The sequence below is a fragment of the Meriones unguiculatus genome, chromosome X, assembly GCF_030254825.1.
Source record: "Meriones unguiculatus strain TT.TT164.6M chromosome X, Bangor_MerUng_6.1, whole genome shotgun sequence".
In the NCBI taxonomy this organism is placed as follows: domain Eukaryota; kingdom Metazoa; phylum Chordata; class Mammalia; order Rodentia; family Muridae; genus Meriones; species Meriones unguiculatus.
The window spans coordinates 35,842,646-35,856,802 of record NC_083369.1 but is presented as its reverse complement, the minus strand read 5'-3'; the positions used below and the strand labels follow the sequence as shown (position 1 = coordinate 35,856,802).

Sequence of the window (14,157 nt, the reverse complement as noted above, 5' to 3'; positions counted from 1 at the left end):
TACATAATGTATATATAATGCATATATATTAATATATGCATATATATATACACACACACACACATTAGGAAGCTTCTAGTATATAAGATTTCCATATGAACCCTTAATTGTCCCTTAGTTTTAGTTTTTCACCCCATGTCCCCTTCCTCATTCCCATCTTCTCTCTCTCCACATTTTATCATCCCAATCTAGTATGCCTACCTGCCCATCAATAACTGTCTATTCTCTTTCCTCCTCCTAGGGTGACTCAACACTCTCCCCTAGTCCCTTATTCTATGCCTAGCCTCTGTGATAATATAGATTGTAGCATGATTATCAAAGACTTAATGGTTAACATGCAAATATAAGCAAATACATACCATATTTTTCTTTTGGGGTATAGGTTACTTCACTCAGAATTATTTCTTTCTAACTCCATCCATTTACCTGCATACTTCATGATTTCACTTTTTAATTTCTTTTTTTAATCACACTCTTCAAAACATAGCTCTCTCTCTCTCTCTGTGCGTGTGTGTGTGTGTGTGTGTGTGTGTGTGTGTCTGTACGTGCATGTGTGTGTTGAAGGGGGTGGTACCTAAAACAGAAAGGCTCTCCTCTGGCAGAGGAGGTAGTCTCCCTCCTCCAAACATACTACCATGCCCAGGGTACAAGGTGAGGATACAGATATTTATCATGAAGATTTTGGCACGCTGTAGAGGCTAGGGCTGCACACAGGTCTCTAGAAGGGGCATATCCTCTACCCATCAGTGAGGTCCTGGAGGAGCCTTGCATAGGCAGCACAGGCCTCAGTTCCCCAATGAGGAAGGAGTTCCCCCAGAGGTAAGTCGTGGCCTATAGAGAAAACCAAACAGGCAGGAGGAAACAAGACCATCCTTCCCTGAGGTATAAGGCAGGAAGCAAGGGAGTAAACTTCCACTTCAAGGCTTGAGTACTCAATAAGAAAAACAAATGCAGGACCCTCAGCAAAACATTATCCTTCAACAGCTGAGAAGCTATTCTCCAGGGCACCAGGTCACTCCATCCCCACAGGTACTAACAGAAGTGACTCAATGACCAGCTGTGGGTGCCTCCAGGATACATGGAGCTGCTACCCAACCAACAACATTAAGCTTCCTTCTTGGGAACAACCTTTGCCTAGGTGAAGCCTAGGAAATAAAAAAAGCATCTTGTTCTTGGTAAGTTCAGTGGCCCAAGCCCAGATTCCTAAGTTATCCCCAGAAAACTAAGGGGCATCAGTGTGGCTGGCATCCAGGACAGGACAGCCACATTCAAGTAACAGCAGCCCAGACTCTGGTTTTAGGAATCTTGGTTCCCATCACCCAGGCTCATGCCCACCTGTGGGCTTAGGTAATATATCCTCCCCTCCATCCTGGCTATATTAAAGCAAACCCCACTCTGCAGTGTCCTGGGAGGGAGGTGACTTCTGCTCTTCAGAATCAGAAAACAAGCCAATCACAGTCCTCATTCACCAAGAATAGGCTCTCAGGAACCTGGAGAACATTGTACAGCTTGCAGCCAATTGTCATCAATCTCCTCTTTGAGAAAGCTGTCCAAGAGGTTCAAGCTGCAGTTGAAGTGACAGAGCAGGCTTAGCCTACTCCAACCTGCCCACCTGAAATTCCAGGGCATTCAGAAAGTGTTCCTCTAAGGCTTCTCTTCCAGGCCACTTTCTCTTCACCCAGATGCAGAACCACGTGAGTCAGGTGGCTCCAGCCAAGCCCAGAACCACCCCAGAGCCAAATGGTCATGACACATACCTTGCAGCAGAAGCAACAACCTCCAGTAATCCAGGGCCCACAAACAGGCAGCCTCTATTGGATATAGATCCTGCAGCCAGAGATTGCTGGCCAGCCCTTCCAGAGGCCAAGCCAGAAGAAGGCAGTCAGTAGTGCTGGTCCTAGGAACCACAATGACCACAGCTAAAGTGAACTCCAGGCACTCGTGTTGCACTTCCAGCAGCAGCTACTCCAAAGTCACACTGGGCCAGATCAGACACCCAAGCAGGCCACCAATGGCCAGCCAAGTTGAAGGACCCTGCTAGGGCCTTCTGTAGCAGTTCCAGCAAGACATGGGAGGAAAGGTAGCCTCCCACCATGAAGTGGTTCCATGGGTTGCACCCAAAGGGATGGAACTTGCCCTGGGTCCTGTGCACAGCTCAGCATTAAGGTTCCCTGGTCATAGTGTCCATGGCAGGTACCAGGCTCTGTAGACTTGGTTCCAACTACATGGGCGTTAGTAGGCACAGGACCCATCTAGGAATAATGATTTCATTTTTTTAACATCTGAGTAATATTACATTCTGTAAATATACCTCAATTTTCTTAATCAGTTCCTTTACTTACAGACATCTAGGTTGTTTCCAATTTTTGGATATTATGAATAGAGCCAAAATGAGCATGGTTTAGCAAGTACATCTGCTGAAATGTGGGCACTTAAAACTATAAACTTCTTTCTTAAAACAACTTTCATTTCACTCCATAGATTCGATTTGTTTTCATGATCATTAAATTCTAAGAACTTGTTTTTATTTCTTCCTTTATTTCTACAATGATGCATTCATCATTCAGTAGTATGTTTATCCTCCATGATTTTTGTTATTTTCTGTAGTTTCTCTTATTCTTTTTTGTTTGTTTGTTTGTTTCAAGCCAGGGTTTTTCTATGTCCCCTGGGCTGTTCTGGACTCCACTTTGTAGAACAGGCTTTCCTCGAACTCATAGAAATCTACAAGCCTTGTTTTTTATTGCTGAGTAATATTCCATTGTGTAGATATACCACAATTTGTGCATCCATTCCTCCACCGAAGGGCATCTGGGCTGTTTCCAGCTTCTGGCTGTTACAAATAAGGCTGCTAAAAACATGGTTGAGCAAATGCCCTTATTGTGTACTTGAGAATATTTTGGATACATGCCTAGGAGTGGTATAGCTGGATCTTGAGGAAGCGTTTTTCCTAGTTGTCTGAGAAAGCGCCAGATTGATTTCCAGAATAGTTGTACAAGTTTACATTCCCACCAGCAGTGGAGGAGGGTTCCCCTTTCTTTACAACCTCTCCAGCATGTGTTGTCACTTGAGTTTTTGGTCTTAGCCATTTTGATGGGTGTAAGGTGAAATCTTGAGATCGTTTTGATTTGCATTTCCCTGATGGCTAATGAGGTTGAGCATTTCTTTAAGTGTTTCTCTGCCATTTGATATTCCTCTGCAGAGAATTCTCTGTTTAGCTCTGTACCCCATTTTTAATTGGATTACTTGATTTTTTTGCTCTTTAATTTCTTTAGTTCTTTATATATACTGGATATTAGCCCTCTATCAGATATAGGGTTGGTGAAGATCCTTTCCCAATCTGTAGGCTGTCGTTTTGTTCTGAGGACAGTGTCCTTTGCTTTACAGAAGCTTTTCAGATTCATGAGGCAAGGAAAGCATGAAATTTGCAGGTAAATGGTGGGATCTGGAAAAGATCATCCTGAGTGAGTTATCCCAGAAGCAGAAAGATGCACACGGTATATACTCACTCATATAGACATATAATATAGGATAAACCTACTAAAATCTGTACACCTAAAGAAACTAATCAAGAGGGAGGACTCTTGTTAAAATGCTCAATTCCTATCCAGAAAGGCAAAGAGGATGGACATCAGAAGAAGGAGAAAAGACGGAACTAGTCAGGAGCCTGACACAGGGGACCTCTGAAAAGCTCTGTCCTGCAGACTATCAATGTAGATGCTGAGACTTATGGGCAACCTTTCGGCAGAGTGCAGGGAATCTTAGGAAAGAAGTAGGAAACAGTAAGATCTGGAGAGGACAGGAACTCCACAAGGAGAGTAACAGAATAAAAAAATCTTAGCACAGGGGTCTTTCCTGAGACTGATATTCCAACCAAGGACTATGCATGGAGATAACCCAAGACCCCTGCACAGATGTAGCCCATGGCAGTTCAGTATCCAAGTGGGTTCCATTGTAATAGGAATAGGGACTGTCTCTGACATGAACTGGTTGGCCTGCTCTTTAATTTCCTCCCCCTGAGAGGGAAGCAGCATTACCAGGCCACAGAAGAAGACAACACAGCTACTCCTGATGAGACCTAATTGATTAGGATCAGAAGGAATGAAAAGAAGACCTCCCCTATCAGTGAACTTGGGGAGGGGCATGCATGCAGAGGGTGGAAGAAGGGAGGGATTGGGACGGGAGGAGGGAGAGAACCACAGGGGGGATACAAAGTGAATAAAGTGTAATTAATAAAGAAAAAAAGACTAAAAAAAAAAAGAAGAAATCCACAAGCCTCTGCCTCCCTGAGTACTGAGATTATAGGCATGCTCCACCATGCCTAGCTTCTCTTACTCTTTTTTTTTTTTTTTTTTTTTTTTTCTTAAATTTTTCATCAATTACACTTTATTCATTCTGCATCCCCCCATAAGCCCCTCCCTCCTCCCATCCCAATCCCACCCTCCCTCCTCCCTCTGCTTGCATGCCACTCCCCAAGTCCACTAATAGGGGAGGTTCTCCTCTCCTTTCTGATCTTAGTCTGTCAGTTCACATCAAAAGTGGCTGTATTGTCCTCTACTGTGGCCTGGTAAGGCTGCTCCCCCCCCCCAGAGGGAGGTGATCAAAGAGCAGGCCAATCAGATTATGTCAGAGGCAGTCCCTCTTCACATTACTATGTAACCCAATTGGACTCTGAACTGCCCTGGGCTACATCTGTGCAGGGGTTCTAGGTTATCTCCATGAATAGTCCTTGGTTGGAGTATGAGTCTCTGGGAAGTTCCCTATGTTCAAATTTTCTTGTTCTGTTGCTCTCCTTGTGGAGACCCTGTCCTCTCCAGCTCTTACTATTTCCCAGTTCTTACCTAAAATTCCATTCACTCTGCCCAACAGTTGCCCATCAGGCTCAGCATCTGCTTTGATAGTCTGAAGGGCAGAGGCTTTCAGAGGCCCTCTGTGGTAGGTTCCTAGGTTGTTTCCTGTTTTCTTCTTCTTCTGATGTTCATCCTCTTTGCCTTTCTGGATGGGGATTGGACGTTTTAGTTAGGGTCCTCTCTCTTGCTTAGTTTCTTTAGATGCACAGGTTTTAGTGGGTTTGTCCTATGTTGTATGTCTATATGAGTGAGTATATACCATGTGTGTCTTTTTGCTTCTGGGACAACTCACTCAGGATGATCCTTTCCAGATCCCACCATTTACCTGCAAATTTCATGATTTCCTTATTTTTCATTGCTGAGTAATATTCCATTGTGTAGATGTACCACAATTTCTGCATCCATTCTTCAGTTGAGGGGCATCTGGGTTGTTTCCAGCTTCTGGCTATTACAAATAAAGCTGCTACAAACATGGTTGAGCAAATGTCCTTTTTGTGTACTTGAGCCTCTTTTGGATATATGCCCAGTAGTGGTATGGCTGGATCTTGAGGAAGTGCTATTCCTACTTGTCTGAGAAAGCGCCAGATTGATTTCCAGAGTGGTTGTACAAGTTTACATTCCCACCAGCAGTGGAGAAGGGTTCCCCTTTCTCCACAACCTCTCCAGCATGTGTTGTCACTTGAGTTTTTGATCTTGGCCATTCTCATGGGTGTAAGGTGAAATCTCAGGGTTGTTTTGATTTGCATTTCCCTAATGGCTAATGAGGTTGAGCATTTCTTTAAGTGCTTCTCTGCCATTCGGTATTCCTCTACAGAGAATTCCTGTTTAGCTCTGTTCCCCATTTTTTAAGTGGATTACTTGGATTGCTGCTTTTCAGCTTCTTTAGTTCTTTATATATACTGGATATGAGTCCTCTGTCAGATAAAGGGTTGGTGAAGATTCTTTCCCAATCTGTAGGTGGTCGCTTTGTTTTGATGACGGTGTCCTTTGCTTTACAGAAGCTTTTCAGTTTCATGAGGTCCCATTTATTGGTTGTTGTTCTTAGAGCCTGTGCTGTTGGTGTTCTGTTCAGGAAGTTTCCCCCTGTACCAATGAGTTCTAGGGTATTTCCCACTTTTTTTTCAAGCTGATTTAATGTGTCTGGTTTTATGTTGAGGTCTTTGATCCACTTGGACTTCAGTTTTGTGCAGGGTGACAAGTATGGATCTATTTTCATTTTTCTACATGTAGACATCCAGTTAGACCAGCACCATTTGTTGAAGATGCTATCTTTTTTCCATTGTATGGTTTTGGCGTCTTTGTCAAAGATCAGGTGTCCATAAGTGTGTGGATTTATTTCTGGGTCCTCTGTTCGGTTCCATTGATCCACCATTCTGTTTCTATGCCAGTACCATGCAGTTTTTAAAACTGTTGCTCTATAGTACAACTTAAGATCAGGGATGGAGATACCTCCAGAAGATCTTTTATTGTAGAGGATTGTTTTAGCAATTCTGGGTTTCTTGTTATTCCATATGAAGTTGAGAATTTTTCTTTCCAGGTCTGTAAAGAATTGTGTTGGTAATTTGATGGGCATTGCATTGAATCTGTAGATTGCTTTTGGTAAGATGGCCATTTTTACTATGTTAATCCTACCAAGCCATGAGCATGGGAGATCTTTCCATCTTCTCATATCTTCTTCTAATTCTTTCTTCAGAGATTTGAAATTTTTTTCATACAAGTCTTTGACTTCCTTGGTTAGGGTTACTCCGAGGTACCTTATGTCATTTGTGGCTATTGTGAAGGGTGTTGTTTCCTTAATTTCTTTCTCAGCCCTTTTATCTTTTGTATACAGGAGGGCTACTGATTTTTTTGAGTTAATTTTGTATCCTGCCACTTTGCTGAAGGTGTTTATCAGCTGTAGGAGTTCCCTGGTAGAGTTTTTGGGGTCACTCACATATACTATCATATCATCTGCAAATAGTGATAATTTGACTTCTTCCTTTCCAATTTGTATCCCCTTGATCTCCTTCAACTGTCTTATTGCTCTAGCAAGGACTTCCAACACTATGTTGAAGAGATATGGAGAGAGTGGGCAGCCTTGTCTTGTCCCTGATTTCAGTGGGATTGCTTTAAGTTTCTCTCCATTCAGTTTGATGTTGGCTATAGGCTTGCTGTATATCGCCTTTACTATGCTTAGATATGTGCCTTGTATCCCTGATCTCTCCAATACTTTGAACATGAATGGATGTTGGATTTTGTCAAATGCTTTTTCAGCATCTAGGGAGATTATCATGTGGTTTTTTTCTTTCAGTTTGTTAATATGGTGGATCACATTGATGGATTTCCGTATATTGAACCACCCCTGCATACCTGGGATGAAGCCTACTTGGTCATAGTGGATAATATCTTTGATGTGTTCTTGGATTCGGTTTGCAAGTATTTTATTAAGTATTTTTGCATCAATGTTCATAAGGGAGATTGGCCGGAAATTCTCTTTCTTTGTTGAGTCTTTGTGAGGTTTAGGTACCAAGGTGACTGTGGCTTCATAGAATGAATTTGGTAATATTCCTTCTGTTTCTATTTTGTGGAATAGTTTGAAGAGAATTGGTGTTAGCTCTTCTTTGAAGGTCTGGTAGAATTCTGCGCTGAAGCCATCTGGTCCTGGGCTTTTTTTGGATGGGAGACTTTTGATGACCGCTTCTATTTCTTTGGGGGATATAGGTCTATTTAGTTGATTTACCTGGTCCTGGTTCAGCTTTGGTAAGTCAAATCGATCAAGAAAATTGTCCATTTCATTTAGATTTTCAAATTTTGTGGCATATAGACTTTTGAAGTAAGTCCTAATGATTGTTTGGATTTCCTCAGTGTCTGTAGTTATATCCCCCTTTTCATTTCTGATTTTGTTGATTTGGGTGGTGTCTCTCTGCCTTTTAGTTAGCCTGGCTAAGGGTTTGTCGATCTTGTTGATTTTCTCAAAGAACCAGCTCTTGGTTTCATTGATTCTTTGAATTGTTTTATTTGTTTCCAATTGATTGATTTCAGCCCTGAGTTTGATTATTTCCAGCCGTCTACTCCTTCTTGGTGTGTCTGCTTCTTCTTTTTCTAGGGTTTTTAAGTGAGCCATTAGGGTGCTTGAATGAGCTGTCTCGAATTTCTTTTTGAAGGCACTTAGTGCTATGAACTTTCCTCTTAGCACTGCTTTCATTGTGTCCCACAAGTTCGGGTACGTTGTGTCTTCATTTTCATTGATTTCTAGAAAGACTTTAATTTCTTTCTTTATTTCTTCCCTGACCCAGCTGTCATTTAGTAACAAGTTGTTCAGTTTCCATGTGTGTGTAGGCTTTTTGTTATTTCTGTTATTGTTGAGGTCCAGCTTTATTCCATGGTGATCAGACAAGATACATGGGATTATTTCAATCTTCTTGTATCTGTTGAGGCTTGCTTTGTGACCCACTATGTGGTCTATTTTAGAGAAGGTTCCGTGAGGTGCTGAGAAGAAGGTAAATTCTTTTGTGTTTGGGTGTAAAGTTCTGTAAATGTCTGTTAGGTCCATTTGATTCATGACCTCTGTCAGAGACATTGTTTCTTTGTTTAATTTCTGTTTGGTTGACCTGTCCTTTGTTGAGAGTGGGGTGTTGAAGTCTCCCACTATTAATGTGTGTGGATCTATATGTGCTTTAAATTTTATCAATGTATCTTTCACAAATGTGGGTGCCCTTGTATTTGGGGCATATATGTTCAGGATTGTGATGTCTTCCTGGTGGAATTTTCCCTTGATGAGTATGAAGTGTCCTTCCCCATCTCTTTTGATTAATTTTGGTTGAAAGTCTATTTTATCAGATATTAGAATGGCTACTCCTGCTTGCTTCTTGGGTCCGTTTGCTTGGAAAGTCGTCTTCCAACCCTTTACCCTCAGGTAATGTCTATCTTTGTGTCTTAGGTGTGTTTCTTGTATGCAACAGATTGCTGGGTTTTGTTTACGTATCCATTCTGTTAATCTGTGTCTTTTTATTGGAGAGTTGAGTCCATTGATGTTGAGCGAGATTAATGACCAGTGGCTGTTAGATCTCTTGATTTTGATGTTGGCTGTGGTCATCAGGTTGTGTGCTTGGTTGCTTTTTGTTTTACTGAAGTGAGGTTATTTATTTCCTGTGTTTTCTTGAATGTAGCTAGCTTTCTTGGGTTGTATTTTCCCTTCCAGTGTCTTCTGTAATGCTGGATTTGTTTGTAGGTATTGTTGAAATTTGTTTTTGTCATTGAATATCTTGTTTTCTCCATCTATGAGGACTGAGAGTTTTGCTGGGTATAGTAGCCTGGGCTGACATCTGTGTTCTCTTAGGGTCTGCATGATATCTGTCCAGGCCCTTCTGGCTTTCATAGTCTCTGTTGAAAAGTCAGGTGTGATTCTAATGGGTTTGCCATTATATGTTACTTGGCCTTTTTCCCTTGCAGCTTTTAGTATTTTTTCTTTGTTCTGTATACTTACTGTTTTGATTATTATGTGGCGGGAGGATTTTCTTTTCTGGTCAAATTTGCTGGGTGTTCTGTAGGCCTCATGTATTCTAATTGGCCTCTCCTTTAGCTTGGGGAAATTTTCTTCAATGATTTTGTTGAAAATATTTTCTGGGCCTTGGAGAAGGGAGTCTTCTTTTTCCTCTATACCTATTATTCTTAGGTTTTGTCTTTTCATATTGTCTTGCATTTCTTGGACGGTCTGTGTCAGGAATTTTTCAGATTTAACATTTTCTTTGACAGATACATCGATTTCTTCCATTGTATCTTCTACACCTGAGATTCTTTCTTCCATCTCTTGTAGTCTGTTGGTTATGCTTACCTCTGTAGTTCCTGTTTTCTTCCCTAGATTCTTCCTTTCCATTATTTCTTCCATTTGTGTTTTCTTTAATTTTTCCAATTCTATCTTCAGGTCTTGAGTTGTTTTGTTTACTTCCTTCACCTGTCTGATTGTACTTTCCTGTTTTTCTTTTAGTTCCTTCAACTCTGTTTCTTTCATTTCATTCAGTGTTTTAAGCATTTCCTTTCTAAAGGCCATAAACTGTTTGGCTGCAGCTTCCTCTATTTCTTTACGGATGGCAATATTCTGTTTGAGTTTATCTTCCTCTATGTCTTTACGAATCTTATTTGTTTCCTCTGTTATCATCTTCATGAGCATACTTGTTAGGTCATCTTCTTGGATTTCAGTTATGGTGGGGTGTCCAGGGCTACTTGCCCCTGGGTAACTGGGTTCTGGAGATGCCATATTGCTCTGTCTTTTGTTGCTTGAGCTTTTACGCTGGCCTCTACCCATTGTGTTATCTTAGGAGTTTGGGGTTATTTTCTGGTGGTTCCTGGGGATCCTGTGGTGGAGAGAATCCCCTTTGCAGAAAGCTGGATTTTCCTGAAGGATGTCTTCTCAGCTTTTTGGGTATAGTCCCTGGATGGCTGGTGTTTTTTCAGGAGTTGCTCACCTCAAGGATATAGACCTGAGTGGTAACTGTGGTCTTTGTTAGTCGAGAGGGTTCTCCTCTCACCCAGGGAAGTCCTGAGGGCAGCTGCCCTGTTTCTGGGTTTCTTGTTGCAAATTTAATGATCAGCTGCTGTGACCCAGTTGGACATCAGGCGCGCCTCAACTGTTTGTGCTTGTGTCTGGAGCACAGCTGAGTGCTGGCGCCTCGGCCCCACTAGACTGCTAGACTTTTTCTAGGGAAGGATTGGGTGATTTAGATCAGTACAGTTTCCTTCCTTCCCCGTGGATTCTCTGGAGACACGGACTCCTAGTGTCTTTTTTTGCCCTGGTGCACACTGCTCAGTGTCCGCCAGCTGGCTGGCCACAGAAATTTGCCTGTGCCTGGAGCACAGCTGTGTGAGGGCGGCTCAGTCTCTGCCAGCTGTCTGGTGCGCAGAAACTGCCTGTGTCTGCCTTTGCGGCTTTTGGGGGCCTGAGTGCTTCCCTCAGATGGGTAATTTTCCGGGGACCTTTTCAGGTTGGGGGTGAGCTGAGTGCTCTGAGATCAGACCCGCCGTTTCTATCTCCGGCGGCAAATCAGGCGCGCAGGCAGGCAGGGCTCTGTGCCGGAACCTGGGTCCCCGGCTCTGGCTCCGGGCTGGCTCCTGGGGTGCCCGTGGAACCCGCCCGAGTCTTTTCCAGGGGATGTCTGGGTGACCTAAGGCCGGTCCCAATCGTTTCCTGTACCCTGGGGTTATCTCTCGACTGAAAATTCCAGTCTCTGATAGTGTGGTGCCCAAGGTTCAGTCTGGGACCGTGACCAGAGACACTGGCTTGTGGCTCTGGGCTGGGGCTGGGGCTGGCGGCCAGCAGCCAAGCGTCTGGCGGAACCGGGATCTCTTCCGCGGTTTAGCCGGGTGAGTTAAAAGCTGATTGAATCCCCCACCGTGGGGTATCCTCTCACCTGGGAAACACAATGACTGTGTTTTATGGCCACGAGTTCTGATTGCTGTTCACTGTGCTGATCCTGCTGTGCTGCTGCTCAGAATGAGAGTCCTCCCGGCGCCGCCATCTTGCCCCTCCGCTTCTCTTACTCTTAATATCTAGCTTTAGCCCATTGTAGTCAGATAGAATATGGGATGGTGTTTCAATTTTTCTACATTTTTTGAGGCATGCTTTGTTCCCTAATATGTTCTCTACTTTAGAGCAGATCCTATTTGGTGCCAAGAAGAATGGTATTCTTTGGTTTTTGAGTTCTATAGACTCTCTTAGGTCCATTTGACCTTTGACATTATTTAGGTCCAGTATATATTCAATTTTTTGAACAATTATATGTCCAGTAGTAAGTGTGGTATGTTGAAGTTAACCATTATTTCTATATTATAGTGGCTCTTTGATTTTAAATGTTTGTGTTTGCTTTATAAAATTGGATGAAGCTATATTTAAGGCATATAGGTGTAGATTTGTAATTTCCTCTTAGTAGACTCATCTCTTGGCCAGTTTGAAATAACCCTATTAATATCCTCTGACAAGAATTATTTTGAAGTCTATTTTGTCAAAAGTCAGAATATTGATGCCTACATGTTTTCTGTTTCCATTTGCTTAGAGTACTCTTTTCCATACTTTTATGCTATAACAGTGCTTATCTTTCATGGTAATGTGTTTCATGGAGGAAGAAGAAAGAAGGATTCTATTTTCTAATCCAATTTACTAGCCTGTGTCTTTTGACAAGCGAATAGAAACCATCTCTAGCATTCTTATTGAAAAGTGTTACTCCTGTTATTTTATTGATTTTGTAGTATTTGAGACTTTCTTAACCTTTTGTTTAAAGGGGGTCATAATATCATTTATTTTTTTCTTATTGTAGTACTTTGAGTGTGTTTATCTTTCTCTTCATACTAAGTGAATATTCTCTTCCAGTGTCCTCTGTAGGACTGCCTCAATGCTCATGAATTCTTTTAGTTAGCTTTTATCTTAAAATGCTTTTCTATTTTATGTTTTTATTATCATTTAATTCTAAGAGCTTTTTTTCTGTGATTTCTGCAATGATGCGTTCATCATTTAGTAATATGTTTAACCTCCATGACTTTTGCACATTTTCTTTAGTTTCTCTTACTCTTGATGGCTAGCTTTATTCCACTGCAATCATATATACAGAAAAAAAAAAACATCTTATAACAGATAGTTTTCTGTGTGTATTAGACTGAGTTGGCTACTATGATCTTTCAGTATTTCAAAACATCAGTAGTATCCCTTCCTGCTTTCATAGTTTGGAAGGAATAAGTAAGCAGTTGCTCCAATGTCTTTCTATGTGAACTGACCTTTTTCTTTTGCAGCTTTCAATATGCATTCTTTGTCCTGTACATTTAGTGTTTTAGCTATAGGGCATCAAGAGGAGTTTGTTTTCTTGTCCAGTTTGTGTGACCTTTGTATCTGGATGGGTTCTCCAGATGGAAATTTCTTCCATGATCTTATCAAAAATATGTTGAATGCCATTTGCATGAAATTATCCTCCTTCTCTCAAGTCTTTAATGCATATACTTTGTCTTCCATGGTATCCTAGGTTTCTTATATGTTCCACACATACGTTAAAAAATGATTATTGGGATTCCAAGATTGCAGGGTACAGTGTGCATGGTATCTGACAAGCAGGTGAGCAAAGATTTTGGATCAAATATGTAGCCCTGCTTTGGATTCCAAAACACTATGGTCTATGTTTCCCAGTAGAAAGGAGGCTTCCAGGGAGCTTGGGACCTCCGTGGATGAGTCCTAGACCCAAGGGGCACATGGTTACCCAGTGCCTTCAGCCTACTTGAATACAACTCCCAAATACCAGGGACACATGGCTCCAGACTCCAGTCACCAGATTCCTCCCGATTCCCAGAGATCAGTTAAGTTTTTGGACACCAGGGACATGATCCCCAGCCTCTGGTCCACAGTTCTACCTGTCTCCCTGTGGGGACCAGCCAAACCATAGGAGCATACAAAATCTGGTCCCAAGATGGCAGAGCCCGGCATCTACGGAATCAGAGATTAGGTACTGCAAGCATACAACTGCCTATGCTACTGACTCCATTCCTGTTTCCCCAGGAAAGGGAAGAGATCTCAGCATGGAGACACACATAAATCCAGCCTCACACTTCTCAGCTAACCCACCACCTGACGATGACTCTGGATTCCAGAGAAGGGCAGATCTAGCCAATGGTTCACAGCTCTAACAACTGCCTTGAGCAAGCCTGTCAAAACTCAGCTTTAAAAAGGTAAAAACCCACACCCTAATCCACTTGCCTATTAGTCCAACTGGGACACAACCAAAAGAGAAAACCTTCAAGCATATCACAGAGATCTAGCTTCCAGGACACAACCCAGGCAGGGCTTTCTCACCATGCCTGAAAATCCTGACTGCAGGAATAATCAGCCAACATGAGAAAAACAGATGGCTAAAGGCCAGCATAAGAACACAGTCAAGGGGATTCAGCAAGATGGCAGTGCCAGGACAACTCTCATTCTGATCAGCAGCACAGCAGGATCAGCACAGTGACCAGCTGTCAGAACTCGCAGCCCTAAAACACAAGTGATTGTGTTTCCCAGGTGAGAGGACACCCTGTGTTGGGGGATTCAAACAGCTTCAACTCACCCAGCTAAACCTCAGAAGAGATCCCGGTTCCACCAGGCGCTTGGTTGCCAGCCCAGAGCCACACGCCAGTGTGCTCTGATCACTGTTCTTAGACCAAACTGTGGGCAACACAACATCAGAGACTGAAATTTCCAGTAGAGAAATAACCCCACGATGCAGGAAATGATTGGGACCCACCTTAGGTCACCCAGACATTCCCTGGAAAAAACCGGGTGTTCCGCGGGTGCCCAGGAGCCAGCCCAGAGCAAGAG

At 42.5% G+C, this 14,157-nt stretch overlaps 1 pseudogene; it reads right to left on the bottom strand.

Annotated features, from left to right (window-relative positions):
• Positions 1-1,436: 1,436 nt before the first annotated feature.
• Positions 1,437-14,157, bottom strand: part of LOC110544463 (mitochondrial dynamics protein MID49-like) — a 48,203-nt pseudogene continuing 35,482 nt past the window's right edge.